Genomic DNA, 15,774 nt, shown 5'->3' on the forward strand with positions numbered 1-15,774 from the left:
AGATTTTTTAGGATTACTATTAGGAATAGAATTATACTAATTGTATAGAATCGGGATTGTAATTGTGATTTGATTACTTTCCTTGTTTGTCTAGAATTAGGGTAGTATAAATATGCCTCTGTATGTTGAATGAAAGGTGTGTGAGAATTAATCCTCAAAAGCTTCTTATTCTCTAAAGTTTCTTGTTCTCTAGAGATTCTCAGTTTTAACTTGGTATCAGAGCCAAGAATCCGATCTCGGATTTTTGGTCTTGTTTTTTGTTCGTTGCTTCCGCAGTGTAAAAGGAGAAGATTGTTGCAGTTCAAGTATCATGGGTGGAGAAGAAAGTTCTAAGCAGATTGTGACTTCTGACGTGCAGAAGGTGGAGGTATCTGTGAATCAAGAATCCTCAGGAGGGGGATTTGGGGGTGCCAAGTTGAATGGCACGAATTATCGTACTTGGAGGAAGATGATGACTGCTCATCTTTGCGGTTTGGACAAGATGGGATATGTGAATGGATTGATTCAGACGCCGGATGAAAAAGATGTGGGATATGCAAAGTGGGAAACACACAATGGTGCCGTGATGTCTGTGCTCTACAAGGCCATGATGGATGATGTAGTACAGTTGATTATTGGGTGTGAAACTGCAGCAGAAATTTGGAGTACTCTGAAGCAATTATATCTGAATGACTCAGATTTTGCTCAAATACATGAGCTCCATACCAAGGCGTTCATGATGACTCAGGATGGGCGGCCTGTGGCAGTATATTATGCTGCCCTCAAAGGTTTATGGCTGGAAATTGATCAAAGGCGTCCCAACAAGATGAAGAACGTTGATGACATCAAGTTACACAATGAAGAGAAGGATCTAATGAGGCTGCATATTTTCCTTCATGGTCTTGACGATAAGCATGCTAGTGCAAAGGGTGAGTTGCTCAGACGTGGAACTCCACCTACCCTGGAGGATGCCTTTGCATATATACGCAAAGATGAGACTCAACTTGATAGTACCAAAGCAATCCATTCGGAGTTATCAAGTCTCACTGTCCAAACCAAGCCCTCACCATCAAAGTATGTACCACCGCCTCAACAACTTCGACTACAACCAAGTTCTCAAGGAGGAACACGGCCGTATTGTACTTTCTGCAAGAATTATGGGCATTGGAGGACTAAGTGCCATCGATTGAATGGGTATCCACATCAACAAAATACCTGGAATAAATCAGGACCTAACCAACATGGTCGTACCACTGCTGCAAATTTAATTCAGAATCCGGACTACCAGGGTATGGAGGAAAACTATCAGAAACCTGGTAATGCTTCAGTCTCTTTCATTGGAAGAGGTAAGTTTGGTAAGGCTTTATTTGTCTCTGACTTTGTTGGGGAAGATACTTGGATTATTGATTCTGGTGCATCTGATCATATGACTTACAATAAATCATTTTTTACCTCTCTCTCAACCCCACCAGTGTCCAAAGTTACTAATGCTAATGGTGAAGCCTTCCCTGTATTAGGAATAGGAACTGTTAGAGTCACACCAAACTTAGAGCTTAGGAATGTGTTATATGTTCCTGATTTGTCACATCACTTAATCTCTGTTCCCCAATTAAATACTGAATCTCATTGCTCTGTGACCTTTTTTCCCATGTATGTGGTATTTCAGGATCTTCAGACAAGGGAGATAATTGGCCGAGGGGATTTGAGGGGGAGATTGTTTCATCTGGATCGGATGTATGCGGGGATAACACCAGGGAAGAAGGCCCCAGTAGCTTTGATTTCGAGTTCTGAGCAGCGGTTGAATGAAATCTGGTTGTGGCATCGTCGTCTTGGTCATCCTTCCTTTAGTAATATGAGAAAGTCTATGCCCTCTTTGTTTTTGGGTATTTCAGAGTCATCTTTTAAGTGTGAAACTTGTGTTCTGGCCAAAAGTCATCGAGTTAGCTACCCTTTGCGAATTTCAAATAAAAGTATTGTGCCTTTTGAATTGATTCATTCTGATTTATGGGGACCCTCACGGGATTCTACTCCTTCTGGTATGCGCTATTTTGTATCTTTTATCGACGATTATACTCGTGTTTCTTGGATTGCTTTACTAAAGTCCAAGGATGCTGTGTTCCCAGCTTTTAAAAATTTTCAAAATATGATTCATACACAGTACAATGGTCAGATCAAGCTCTTTCGATCTGACAATGGGGGGGAATATATGAGTAATGAGTTCCAAGAGTATCTTTGTACACAGGGTATAATACATCAAACCACGTGTCCTCAAACCCCAGAACAGAATGGTGTTTCTGAGCGTAAGAATCGTCACCTTCTTGAAGTTGCTCGTTCAATTCTCTTTAGTGCAAATATGCCCAAATATTTGTGGGGAGAAGCAGTTCTCACTGCGTCTCATCTAATCAATAGGATGTCGTCTAGTGTTCTCCAAAATCAGATTCCAGTTGAGGTCCTCTCGTCTCATGTATCTCTTCCGTCTTTCCATAATCTTCCTGCCCGAGTCTTTGGGTGCATTGCCTTTGTTCATATTCCTAAGAACCAACGCTCGAAGTTAGATCCTCGTGCCTTGAAGTGTGTTTTTGTTGGGTTTGGGACACATCAGAAGGGCTATAAGTGTTTTCATCCTCCTACCAAAAAATTCTATGTAACGATGGATGTCACTTTTTTCGAGGACGCCTGTTATTTTTCTCCCACTCATCCTTCTCTTCAGGGGGAGCAATATGGTTATTTCGAAGAGATGGTCAGTGGTAGTGGTAGCAATATAGAGGACAGAGATGGAACAGAAACAGAAAGAAGGGACAAAGCAAGAGAAAGAGACGAAAAAGCTAAAGAAAAAGAAGATGCACAAGAAAGCGGAAAAGAAAAAGAAAGAAAGGAAACAGAAAGAGAAGACAAAGCAAAAGAAAGAGAAACAAAAAAGGGCAGAAACGAAACAGAAAGAGAAGAAAAAGCAAAAGAAAGAGAAACAGAAAAAGACAGAAACGAAAGAAGAGAGAGGAACGATGGAGGAGCCGAAACAGAAGGGGACCAACTGCCTGTTTTGGGTCGAAATCAGGACCGGCGTGAACTGGACGCCGGCGGTAATCTGGGAATGGGGAACGACGACTATGTCGGTGGTCTGGCGAAGGGAAACGACGGACGGCCGGGAATGGAGGAACGACCGCCATTGGACGACGCCGGCGATCTGGAGACGGGCGTGAACTGGACGACGCCGTTTCAAGACAGGCGCAAACTGGACGACGCCGGCGATCTGGAGACGGGGAACGGCGATGACGTCGTTTGCGGTGACCTGGAGAACGCCACCATTTTGGATTATGGACAGAACGATGTGGTTTCAGATCAAGGACAGAACGATGTCGTTTCAGACATCAGTGAACCCGACTTGGAAGTCAAAACTTCTCCCTCTCCTTCATCTCCCCCCTCGAGCCAAATTCTCCAAGGTCCTGAAGGTCAAGAGGTAATACCTGAACCCAATTTGTCTGTTTTACCTTCTCGTTCTACTCGTGGTAAACCACCAAAGAAATATGAACCTAGTCTTAAAGCTAAGTCTACGTACCCGGTTGCTAATTACGTATCTACACATAGGTTGTCCAAGTCATATGAGTCGTTTGTGCATCAGATTTCCTCTGTATCTATTCCTAACAAAGTGCAGGATGCCCTAAGAGATCCAAAGTGGTCAAAAGCGATGGAAGAAGAGATGGAAGCTCTACAGAAGAATAACACTTGGGAGTTGATAGGGTTACCTAAAGGAAAAAAAACAGTCGGATGTAAATGGGTCTACACAATTAAACATGATGCAGATGGCTCAGTTAGTAGGTACAAGGCGAGATTGGTAGCAAAAGGGTTTACACAGACGTATGGTGTAGACTATGATGAGACGTTTGCACCCGTAGCCAAGATCAATACTATCAGAGTGCTTCTCTCTTTGGCGGCTAATCTGGACTGGCCCCTCAAGCAACTTGATGTGAAAAATGCTTTTCTACATGGAGATTTAGCTGAAGAAGTGTATATGAGCCTACCTCCTGGATATGAGACCACTAATAAAACGGATGTTGTGTGTAGGTTGAAGAAGTCACTCTATGGTTTGAAACAATCCCCCCGTGCGTGGTTTGGGCGCTTTACTCAGGCAATGAAGCGATTTGGTTACAAACAAAGCAACTCGGATCATACTCTCTTTCTTAAACATCAAAAGGGTAAAGTAACGGTGTTAATCATCTATGTTGATGATATGGTAATTACAGGTGATGATCGAGAGGAAATTAGGAGGTTGCAGCAGCAGTTAGCTTCAGAGTTTGAGATGAAAGACCTTGGTGACTTGAGATACTTTCTTGGGATAGAGGTAGCCAGGGGGAGTAGCAGCATCTTCTTGTGCCAACGAAAATATGTTTTAGACTTGCTGTCAGAAACTGGCATGTTAGATTGCAGACCAGCTGATACACCAATTGAACAGAATCATCGGTTAGCGGAGTACCCTGATCAAGTCCCGACTGATAGGGCTCGGTATCAAAGGTTAGTTGGCAAATTAATCTATTTGGGTCACACTAGACCTGATTTGGCATATGCAGTAAGTGTGGTGAGCCAGTTCATGCATAACCCAAGTGAAGACCATATGGAAGCAGTCGTGCGAATCCTGCGGTATCTAAAGCGTGCTCCTGGGAAGGGCCTTATGTTCTCAAAACATCACTACCTAGAGGTGAGTGGTTATACGGATGCTGATTGGGCTGGTTGTATCACAGATAGGAGGTCAACCTCGGGTTACTTTACATTTGTTGGAGGGAACCTTGTCACTTGGAAGAGTAAAAAACAAAAGGTGGTGGCGAGGTCTAGTGCAGAAGCCGAGTATAGAGGTATGGCACATGGAGTATGTGAGTTGTTATGGTTACGTAATTTATTGCGTGATTTGGGGTTCAAGCCAAAAAGAGCTATGGAGTTGTTTTGTGATAACAAAGCAGCTATTGAAATTTCACATAACCCGGTGCAGCATGATCGTACAAAGCATGTGGAAGTTGACCGGCATTTTATCAAGGAGAAGTTGGACGCCAACCTAATTGCCTTCCCATTTGTACCAACTGAGGAGCAGTTAGCAGATGTTCTGACTAAGGGTGTGTCAGTCAAAGCATTTCATGACTCACTTGACAAGTTGGGCATTCGAGATGTGTATGCTCCAACTTGAGGGGGAGTGTTGTGAGTCATAGATTTTTTAGGATTACTATTAGGAATAGAATTATACTAATTGTATAGAATCGGGATTGTAATTGTGATTTGATTACTTTCCTTGTTTGTCTAGAATTAGGGTAGTATAAATATGCCTCTGTATGTTGAATGAAAGGTGTGTGAGAATTAATCCTCAAAAGCTTCTTATTCTCTAAAGCTTCTTGTTCTCTAGAGATTCTCAGTTTTAACTCTACGGAGAGAGTTGAAAGTTTTAACGGTCAGCAGGGTCCAAAACTCCAAATGAATAAGGGGCTTTTTGATGAAGCGACTCCCAGCCCAAACACATTTCTCTTTTTCAAATAATTCTCATCTTCCTTTCAAAAAAAAAAAAAGAAGATAATTTCTCAGATTTGAAAATCAATAATCATCTATCAAATTATATCATCTAGCGTTCGAATCCCAGCTCCATCCCGTGGCCAGCAGATTTGAGGGACCCTTTGGGTTCGTGCGTCTGCGGTGCAGTGGATTAGTCTGGCTTTGCTCGGCTTTCGCCGCAATGTCGGTGCAGGTGTCCTGGCGCTGGGATACCACTGCATGGGTGTGTGAGTTACTAACAACTAACCCGATCAAAAAAAAAAAAAATTATATCAAATAGCTTTAATGAAAATTTGACAAACCTTCTATTGTATTTGTTTATCATCAAATTCAAGGTTTTTTTTTTTTTTTTGAGAGAAAGGAGGTCAGAAATTTATTGAACTATGGGAAAAATAACAAAGAAGCAGCAGGCAAAAAGGAAGGAGAAGAAGAAAAGTAATAGTGTTCCTGTGCTTCAGAACTAGCTTGTGCTGCCATAAGGCGAGCCACTTTGTTAGCACTCCTATTCACGCATATAACCTTCAAGTTTAGATGACTCTCAAGGAAGAGCCTTAGATCATCATAAATTCTCCCCAACACCGAAGTATTAGGATCACTTCGCTGCAACAATTGCTGCTGAACCACCTGAGCATCGAGCTCCAATAAAGCAGGAACAAACCCCTGCTCCACAACAAAGTTCGCAACCAATCTGCAGCCCAGTACCTCAGCATGCTCCGGACATAATAACCCCTGCAATGGCCTACCTCCCCCAGCAAGAAAGTTGCCCAAGCTATCCCGGACTACAAATCCCACTCCTCCACATTTTGTAGTATAATTGTAGGAACCATCCACATTAATCTTGTACCATCCCAAAGGAGGAGAAGACCAACGTGACATCCTCACAGTACCTCTAATATGAGATTTTGAGTTATGAAATCTAAAGGCATGCAGCCTAGTCATGGACATAAGAAGCACTTCAGAAGTTGTGACACTCTTATTATCCCAAATCCGACAGTTTCTTTCCTTCCAAATTCCCCACAATAGATAAACTAACTCACCCAGATCTTTAATTGAAAGTGCATCAACACAAAGACTCAACCAACCAAGAATATCCAAGTGAGCAGCATGAGGATTGTAACACACCTGAGATAATACCCCATTGGTTTGAAGTACACTACAGGAAAAGAGGTCATTTACGGCGCGCAAAACATGCCATAAATGACTTTTTACGGCGTGCGAAAACAGGTCCTTAAAGACCATGTCGTAAATGGTACTTTTAATTTACGATGTGCATAAATTTACGGCGTTCATTATGCATGTCGTAAATAAGCTGAATTTACGTCACGTATTGCACGCCGTAAATGTCATTCTGATTTTTAAAAAAATATATCAATTAATTTCTGGCCAAGAAAACATGTATAACAAAACTAAGAGTAAAACAAAGAAATGAACCATTCATTGAATATTAATAATCCCCTTCAATTACAAAATCATTTGAAGTGTAAGGATACATACATAATAACAATACCTATTAATCCTTATCTACCGAAAACTGCATTCCAGCTTTCAACCTATTCACTAAAACAAACATATGAACTCAAATCTATGGCCAGAAATGATGGAGCCAAACCTATTGCTGTCAACATTGGTGCCACTCCTCTCAATGGGGCTTCAACCTGCAAAACATGACTTCCGAATCTTCTGCAAAAACTTACCATTGCATATCACCCAAATCAACAATAAAAAGAATAAGAAAACTCCATTTAGCAATGTTCTTTTAGTCAGACAATTTAGCAACCTTTAAACGGTATTGACAATCAATAGTTTGACCGTAAAACTAATTTATAAGGTAAGATAACAATACCTATGACATCTTGAACCTGTTTCCATCCCACATGAGAAAGGTAAAGTAACCCCTGAAATTAAGAAACTACATATATCAAGGAACGAATGTGATGAAGATGCTGGATCAGTGCCAAAACAAAAAGAGATCAATAGCAATCATATCAAATACCTCATAAATTCAAAATGCAAGCTCTCATTCTCTTCCAAGCAAAACTAGACTACTCAATACACTTATCGTCCTGCATGAAAAACCGTTAACCCATTAATAGAGTTGCAGTACAAGGTTAGGAATACAGTATTTATACCAGTCTAAGCTGTTGATACAAGAGAAACATATTGGAAATGGAAGGCGCTGAAGAGAGAAAAAGCTCTCATATCCAAATCTTGCCAGGGATTGTTGTGGAGAACAAATTGAGATATCCTATTCCACCAACCCACAATTATTATTTCCTATCTTATTATTTTCCATAATTATACCATTATATTGAGAATATCCATTGTCACTGATAAAACAGTATCAGCATAGAAACAAGCATAGCAAAAGACAGTAACGACAAACTCAGCCTGATGATCTATGTAACCAGTTCTTTGCATTCAATTCCCTTATTTACAAGGTAACTGCAACTTTAAACCACAAAAAATTTTAAACTTACTCTGGTTAGAGCATCACTTCCAGTAATATCCAAAGTTCTGAAAAATAAAAAACGATAATGAAGACTGAGAAGTAACTTATCATTCAAAAAACTTCAGAAAATCTAGATGAACATTTCAGATTGTGGCAAGTTTGAACAACAACCACTATCTTCTCGGCACTGTCACAAATCTTATCAAGTTTGGCCTCAGATAAACCTTTAATTCCGGTCAATTTCTGCCGGACAACAATCACAGTAAGGAATCCAACTTGAACATTGTGAGTAAACCAATCTAAAAGAAAATCCCTCAATGCACATTCACAAGTAGATAAACACAAAAAATCTACCAAACTACACAGTAAACTAAATCCAGCCAATCAGGTTCTTAAACCCTGAGGCACAATCAACTCATCAATCCCAATCTACTCCAAACAACACCACATTCAGCATATTCACAACAAACGAGCACCGTAAACCACACCAAACAGCTCCTATCTCAAACCCTAACTGAGCTTCAGCAAAATTCACTATGATCGAAGCAGATAGCAACAAATTACAAAAGCTAACGGACGCGCGGAGGAAGGAGAGAGAGGTAGTAGTACAGAAAAAGTGTACCTTGGCGAGACAGAGCAGGTTGGGCGTGGCCTTGGCGGCAGCGGCGGTGGAGGATTTCATTCCGGATTGGCGGAGATATAGGATTTTCAGTTGGCGGCGACGAAGATTTCCTTCTTTTCTTCGCCTTGATTTTCTCCGGGACTGAAATCCGTGGACTGAGACTAGACCAGCAAGAGCGAGAAGTGAGAATTTGATGAGATTGGTTTTGGAATTTTGTAGCGGAGGATTGAGAGAGACAGAGGTCTTTTGAGATCGATTAGCTCTTCATTTTTCACTGGGGAAGTCTTAAAAATAAGGGGCGCACTGGATTTCCACACGGCTGCACTACAAGCACCCCATAAATTCTATTAAAACTATGAGTTTTACGGCGTACATTGCAAATACGCCTTTGATTTTGTAAAAATAGTGCAAGATTTACGGCATGCATTTAATGCACGTCGTAAATGATACCAATTCATGGCACGCATTTAATGCACGCCGTAAATCTCGCGTCGTGAATAATCAGTTTTCCTGTAATGGTAGTTGTTTTGTGAATGAGCAATCTCGGCATAAATTTAACATGGACTCCAATGCAGAAGAGCAAAGTACACACACCTATGTTTCCAACACCACTCTTTTTGACGCAAGTCTCTCAAGAGAAGGTAAAATATTATGGCAAACCCTCCATATATGAACCTTGGCAGAATTAGGGATGACAAGCTTCCAAATCTTCTTCCAAAAGTTAACCCCCACCGAAACTTGAAAAGGACTCCTAGAGTTTGACATAGAAAAATCCTGACGGTATGTAGACTTAACCGTAAATTTACCATTCTTTTCCATTCGCCACACCACTCTATCGTCAACAACTCCAGAACTTAGAGGTATACTCAGAATAGCTTCAGCTTCCTCCATTGGAAACATTCGTCTAATCAATAGTTCATTCCACCTCCCTTCTTGATTCAACAACTCACTAACTTGTCTAACCTCCAACGATGATATGCCATTATCAACCGGCTTGTAATCTGGGACTCCAGGCACCCAACAATCCGACCAAATATCAACAGACAACCTATTACCGATCTGCCAATATGAGCTTTGTCTCAAAAATTCTCTTGTAGAAAACAGGCTTCTCCAAGAAAAAGAAGGAGAAGCAGAAGCCTCAGTTAACCAAAAGGTAGTATCCGGATAGTATTTTGCTTTATAGATCCAAGCCACTAACGAAGTCGGATTGGTCACCACCCGCCATGCTTGTTTTGCCAGCATTACAGTATTAAAATTTGATAAACTACGAAACCCTAGGCCACCCTCCTCCTTTGGGTTACACAAAGCCTTCCAAGTTTTCCAATGAATTTTTCTCTTATCAAGAGTACTCCCCCACCAAAAACGAGCACACATTTGCTCAAGGTCCTCACAAAAATTTTTAGTGAGCTGGAAAACACTCATTGCATAAGTAGGCAATGCTTGAGCAACCACCCTGATAAGAATATCCTTTCCAGCACCGCTTAATAACTTTCCTTGCCAAAGTGCTAGCTTCTTTGCCAAATTATCTTTTATGTATTGGAAAGTAGAAGTTTTCTTCCTTCCAACATAGGTTGGCAATCCCAAATATTTCACATGAGATTCCACTTCCTCTCCCCCCCCCCCAGAAAACTAGTAATTTCTTCTCTCATAAATTCTGGAACATTTTTACTAAAAACAATAGAACTCTTGGTAAAGTTAACTAACTGACCTGAAGCTCTACCATACATCTCAAGTACATCTTGGATATGATAGCAATCCTCCAAAGAGGCATTAGCATAAATCATGCTATCATCTGCAAATAAAAGATGATTAACGGCTGGGGCTTCATTACAAACTTCAATGCCAGCAAGAAACCCTAACTCCTGCTTCTGTTGTAAAAGAGCTGAAAAGCCCTCGGCCACAATAAGAAACAGATACGGTGATAACGGATCACCTTGTCTCAATCCCCTACTAGGTATGACCAAACCTTGAGGTTTCCCATGAACCAAGAAAGAGTACCGTACAGAACTGACACATTGCATCACCATATTAATCCAGCTCGAAGCAAACCCAAACCTCTCCATCACCTTACGGAGAAAAATCCAATCCATTCTGTCATAGGCCTTACTAAGATCAAGCTTCAAAGCCATAAAACCCTCATTTCCATCTCTTTTATTATGCACAAAGTGAGCCACTTCATTAGCAACCAGAATGTTATCAATTATCAGTCTTCCAGGAACAAAAGCACTTTGAAACGGAGATATCAAAGTAGGAAGAATAAGCTTCAATCTGTTTGCAATGACCATCGAACAAATCTTATATATCACATTGCATAAAGCAATTGGCCGCAAATCAGACATATGTTCAGGATTTGCCACTTTTGGAATAAGGCAGATATGAGTAAAATTAATTTGCCTCAGTAACTGACCTGTATGTAAAAAATTATTTACTGCCTCAGTTATGTCTGCCCCAATGGTGTCCCAGTAATGCTGAAAAAATATGGGAGGCATTCCATCCGGCCCAGGTGATTTGGTTGGATACATCTGAAATAGGGCACACTTCACCTCCTCCTGAGTATACTGTGCACACAAGCTTTGATTCACTTCATGCGAAACACAAGGATGAATGGCTTCCAAGGTAGTATTCATAGCTTCATTGTCAATATCAGTTGTAGTGAACATAGAAGAGAAATAAGAGGTAATTACATTTTCCATACCTCTTTCATCATCACACCAATTACTGTTTTCATCATATAACCCACAAATGGTATTTTTCCTTCTCCGATTAGCAGCCTTCCTATGGAAATAGCCTGTGTTCCGATCCCCTTCCTTTAACCACTGTACTTTAGAACGTTGTTTCCAAAAGCTCTCCTCTTGTGAAAGAAGTCGGTGCAAATTCTCCATCAACTGTTTCTTCTCTTCTGTCACTACATCTGAACACCGAACATCCAGAAGCTCCTCCAGTCTCTCTCTAATGCCCAGCATTTGCAATTGCCTACCCTTATAAGTCATCTTCTGCCATTTATCGAGCTCCAACCTAGTATAGGTGATCTTTTTTGTCACTTGAAACATAGGAGAACCAACTACATCAGTACCCAAAGCAGCATTCACCACATCATCACATTCTCTATTCTGTAGCCAGTACGACTCAAATTTAAATCTGTGATAATTCTGTGCAGTACTCGCATGAAGCAGGATGGGGACATGATCCGAATCACTTGGCGATAGATGGCGCAACCTAGCATGGCTAAAGATATCGAACCAGGAAGGTGTGCAAACCGCTCTGTCCAGCCGGAGTTGGGTAGTGGAATTCCACCATGTGGACTGAGATCCCTGAAACCCTAGATCGAGTAAGTCTTCATATCCGAAAGCGTCACGAAAACCTCGCATCTGTAGTTCTGCCCTCACCGGACCATCTATTTTCTCGCTGTTATTGAGGATTTCGTTGAAATCCCCAATCACAACCCATGGCATTGCATCTAGATCTCGCAAATCACGTAAGAGCTGCCAGGAACGATCATGTTCAGCCGTACATGCATAGCCATAAAACCCTGTTATTCTCCATCTAGGGTTTCCAATCCCACCATCAATGAACAGATCCATGTGATGGTTTGAAACAGTTCCAATCTTCGCTTTCACATCATCGCTCCAAAACATTCCCAAACCACCAGACTGCCCATCACTTAGAACCTCCTGGGAATTAGGAAACCCTAAAGCAGCGTGCAAGGCTTTGAAATCAAACAGATTACTGATTTTGGTTTCGCAGATAAAGATAATTTGAGGACGATTTTGAGATATCCAATCCTTCAATGCCCTTGTAGTAGTTTCGTTGCAGATTCCTCTGCAATTCCAACTTAGAATATCCAAATCCATGACAAATTGGCAATAGAAATCTTGCTTTCCAGATCGCTAGAAAGTAAACCCTAGCAGAGCAATGCTAGGTCAAAAAATGAGTATCAAATTCAAGGTTGTGAAGTATAGAATGAGACGAGATGATACATTTAAAGAAAATAAAATTAATATTCTGGTGTAATGAGTCTTATCTGGGGGATGCAAATAGCTTCACCTTAAAAAAAAATTATTACAAAGAATTCTGAAGGCACAGGACAAGAAACCTAAATCACAATTAATCTTAGCTTAAATAAGCACTCATAAGCCTAATAAATCATATTCCAAAATAGGAACGACATCAGCAAAGGAAGAACTAAAGAATCTGCAGCTAGGCTCATAACATAACCATGATCAATATTTGCTAACAAGCCAGCGAATTACACTATCTGTAAACATGGGTAACGGACACATTCTAATGCCTACTCAAAATCTCCTGACAGTGTGCCACAAGACTATAAAGATGACAAAAACGATCAATCCAAAGGAGAACCAACTTGACAGCAACAAGTGCATCCATTTCCAACAATCAACTACCGCAACAAGTGAATCCATTTCTATTTCCAACAATCAACTACCATTCTGCCAAGCCATTACCATTCCTTTTAGAAGTCACCAAAGTTCAACAACTTGACGAATGCCCAACTTGACAGAAAACTCATTCATCCATTCACCCCCTATAATTTCGAAAGGCTTCTGCAACACATATAATCCCGGTAACTTTAGACCACAATTTTGTATATCACACCTCACCATGACGATTTCAAATTCATGGTTGAAATGATGTAATTTGATTTTGGTTTCACATTACTCCAAATGCTAAAAAGAAATGAAATTATTGTGTTGCACCCCTTTGAAATAAAATAAATTAATAAATAAGAAGAAGAAGTAGAAAAAAATGAATACATAAAAAAAATTATAGATACAATGCTTTTTGTAAGGGCCATCTTGGTGACAAAAAATAAATGGATAATAACGCTACCCTCACCCAAAAAATATGCTCTCTAAATACATGATTGACGAAAAAATATGTAGAATTTTGAGCCTAGTGATCTATGTCTTGCAAGATTGTCGAAAAGCCGAAGGTGTGTTTTCCAAATGCTTGTTTCACCAATAGATATCGAACCTCTATCGACCTTCTGAGATAGTAATGGTGACTCTATTTGATGGAGAAGAACCAACATCACCAAAAGTAGTCTCCGTTGAATATGCAAGTTCTTTGAAGAGGAGAAGTGGTAAAGCTAATAAGTTAAAGGTAGTGGTAATTAAAGCTAACTACTAGCTTCCTCTGCTTATAGATTCTAATTGAAAATTTCATTTCTTTTCGTTTTTAAGGCACACGTGAATAAACTAAAACACTATGCCAAAAACCTTAACACACTACACTTTTTGCACAACGAAAAAAAAAAGTGTTGTGTGATGAAGGAAAGTGCATCAGACAACATGCTTACTAAACTTCCGTTGTATAAGGTGGTTAAAATTCTGAAGTTTTTATTTGGAAGATCATTGCATAATGGTTACAAGAATAATCTGTTGTGTGAATCAAAAAAAAAATTGCGGCAGATTTCCCTCCTAGATGGACTCAAATTTGGCTCCAAATTGTACCATAGATGCCACAAAATTCTACAACAGTTTAGTTACTTGTGTTGTAGGAGTATACTTGCAAATCATCATACAATGGTTTTTAGTGTGCCGTTGTGCAAATGAGTGGCCAAATTTGGAGAAGTCTCCAAAATGGCATTCATTTCCCTCCCCCCCCCCCCACAAAAAAAAAGGAGCAAATTCGGCTTCAATGGTTTGTCATGCTTGCAAGTTCCTACAACATAATGAACTATTTCTGTTGTGTGAATGAGAAATGCCTAGCCTAAGCGCCAAAACTGACATTTTGATTGCACAAGCGGGAAATTTCCATCTTTTTTCCCTCAACTATCTAGCAATTCAGACAACGTAAATGTATCTATACGTTGTCTGAGTAAGTTAAAAAAAAAAAAAAAAGAGTTAATGCTTAATGCCTTAAGAGTCTTAGGCAACTCAAGGGCACACTCAAACAAAGTTTGCCTTGACCGTTTTTCATGTTTGAGAGAAAAAACAAGAGCTTTTCTTCATTTCAAGGCTTCAAGCCAAACCTGGAGCTTTTCTTCACCATCTTCTCACCATCTTTCAAGTCTGGATTAGGGTTCGATTTGGGGTTTTTCGTTCTGCTGAAAAGGGGGATTGGGTTCTCACCAATCGAGTTGGGCTCTACTCGATTAGGGTTCGAGTTTGGTTTGATTTGGGGGTTTTTCGTTCTGCTGAAAAGGGGGATTGAGTTATCACCAATCGAGTTGGGTTTGAGTTAAAGGATGAGGAAATGGGATTTCACGGGCTTAGGGATTGGTGCTCAAATCCTTTCGATTGGTGAGTTAAATTTGGGATTTCATTGATCTTCTTCATTGTCTTTTTTTGTTTGGTGCTCAAATCCGCTTTGGGTTTTAAATTTTGTGAAGAAGTTCATTGTCTTTGTTTGTTTGGTGCTCAAGAGCTTTCTATTGGCTTAAGTTTATAACCACTTGTTTGTCTTAGCTTTTTCGAGAGCAATTAAGAAGAAGAAGAACCGATAGCTGCTAAGGTGGAATGAAACCCTTGATTTCATAGCTCCTCTTAGTACTCTCTATGGTTGCATCAGTTTCCAAAGCCCCAAAGCCAAGAAGAAGAACAAGATGGTATTCTACTTCAAAGGTCAGCGATTTCACTGTCTTCATGGGCCTCAACAAGTTCTAGAACGAGGAGCTCATCAAATATGGCTTCCCCGAAGACATTTGGTAACCTCTAATTTTCCCTAAATCAATTCCAATTCTATCTCAAAATCAAGGATTTATTGCTTAAGTTCTTAGATTTGCTGCTGAAAAATTAACTTTAGGGAATAGATTAGGGTAAATTGCAGTCTTTGTATTAACAGGGAGTGTAATTGTGGTTGGTTAATTTGATCTGTGCTCTTTTTGATGGGTTGCACGATCATTTGAATGAAAAGATCAATTGAGAATGTTATGCTGTTATTGTAAATGTTGAGTAGAAGGTTAAGATTTTCGTGCTATGGGGTTGGTGGTGTAATACCTCTCTAGATCTGGTTTTTCTTTTGGTGAGGATGTGGAAATTTAACTACTTTTTTTCTTTGTGTTTTGCTGAAAAATTGCAGGTCATACTTAGGATTGGACTTTTCATACTCTTTCCCATATGCTCGTTTCAGGTATACAGTCCCTTGCTCATGCAAATAACTGATGTCTATGAATGACTTTTATGTGTCTTGCTTAACCTTATAGCTATGCCATCACTAATCGGAAGTTATATTT

At 40.1% G+C, this 15,774-nt stretch overlaps 1 long non-coding RNA gene across 1 annotated transcript; it reads right to left on the minus strand.

Moving 5' to 3' along the window:
• Positions 1-7,353: 7,353 nt before the first annotated feature.
• LOC112201411 lies at positions 7,354-8,758 on the minus strand. Its single transcript, XR_005800752.1, has 3 exons — positions 8,580-8,758; positions 7,502-8,022; positions 7,354-7,403 (listed from the first exon to the last, which is right to left on the minus strand). It is a non-coding gene; the product is annotated as an uncharacterized LOC112201411 (long non-coding RNA).
• Positions 8,759-15,774: the final 7,016 nt, after the last annotated feature.

Source organism: Rosa chinensis, chromosome 5 (assembly GCF_002994745.2).
Source record: "Rosa chinensis cultivar Old Blush chromosome 5, RchiOBHm-V2, whole genome shotgun sequence".
Lineage (NCBI taxonomy): Eukaryota > Viridiplantae > Streptophyta > Magnoliopsida > Rosales > Rosaceae > Rosa > Rosa chinensis.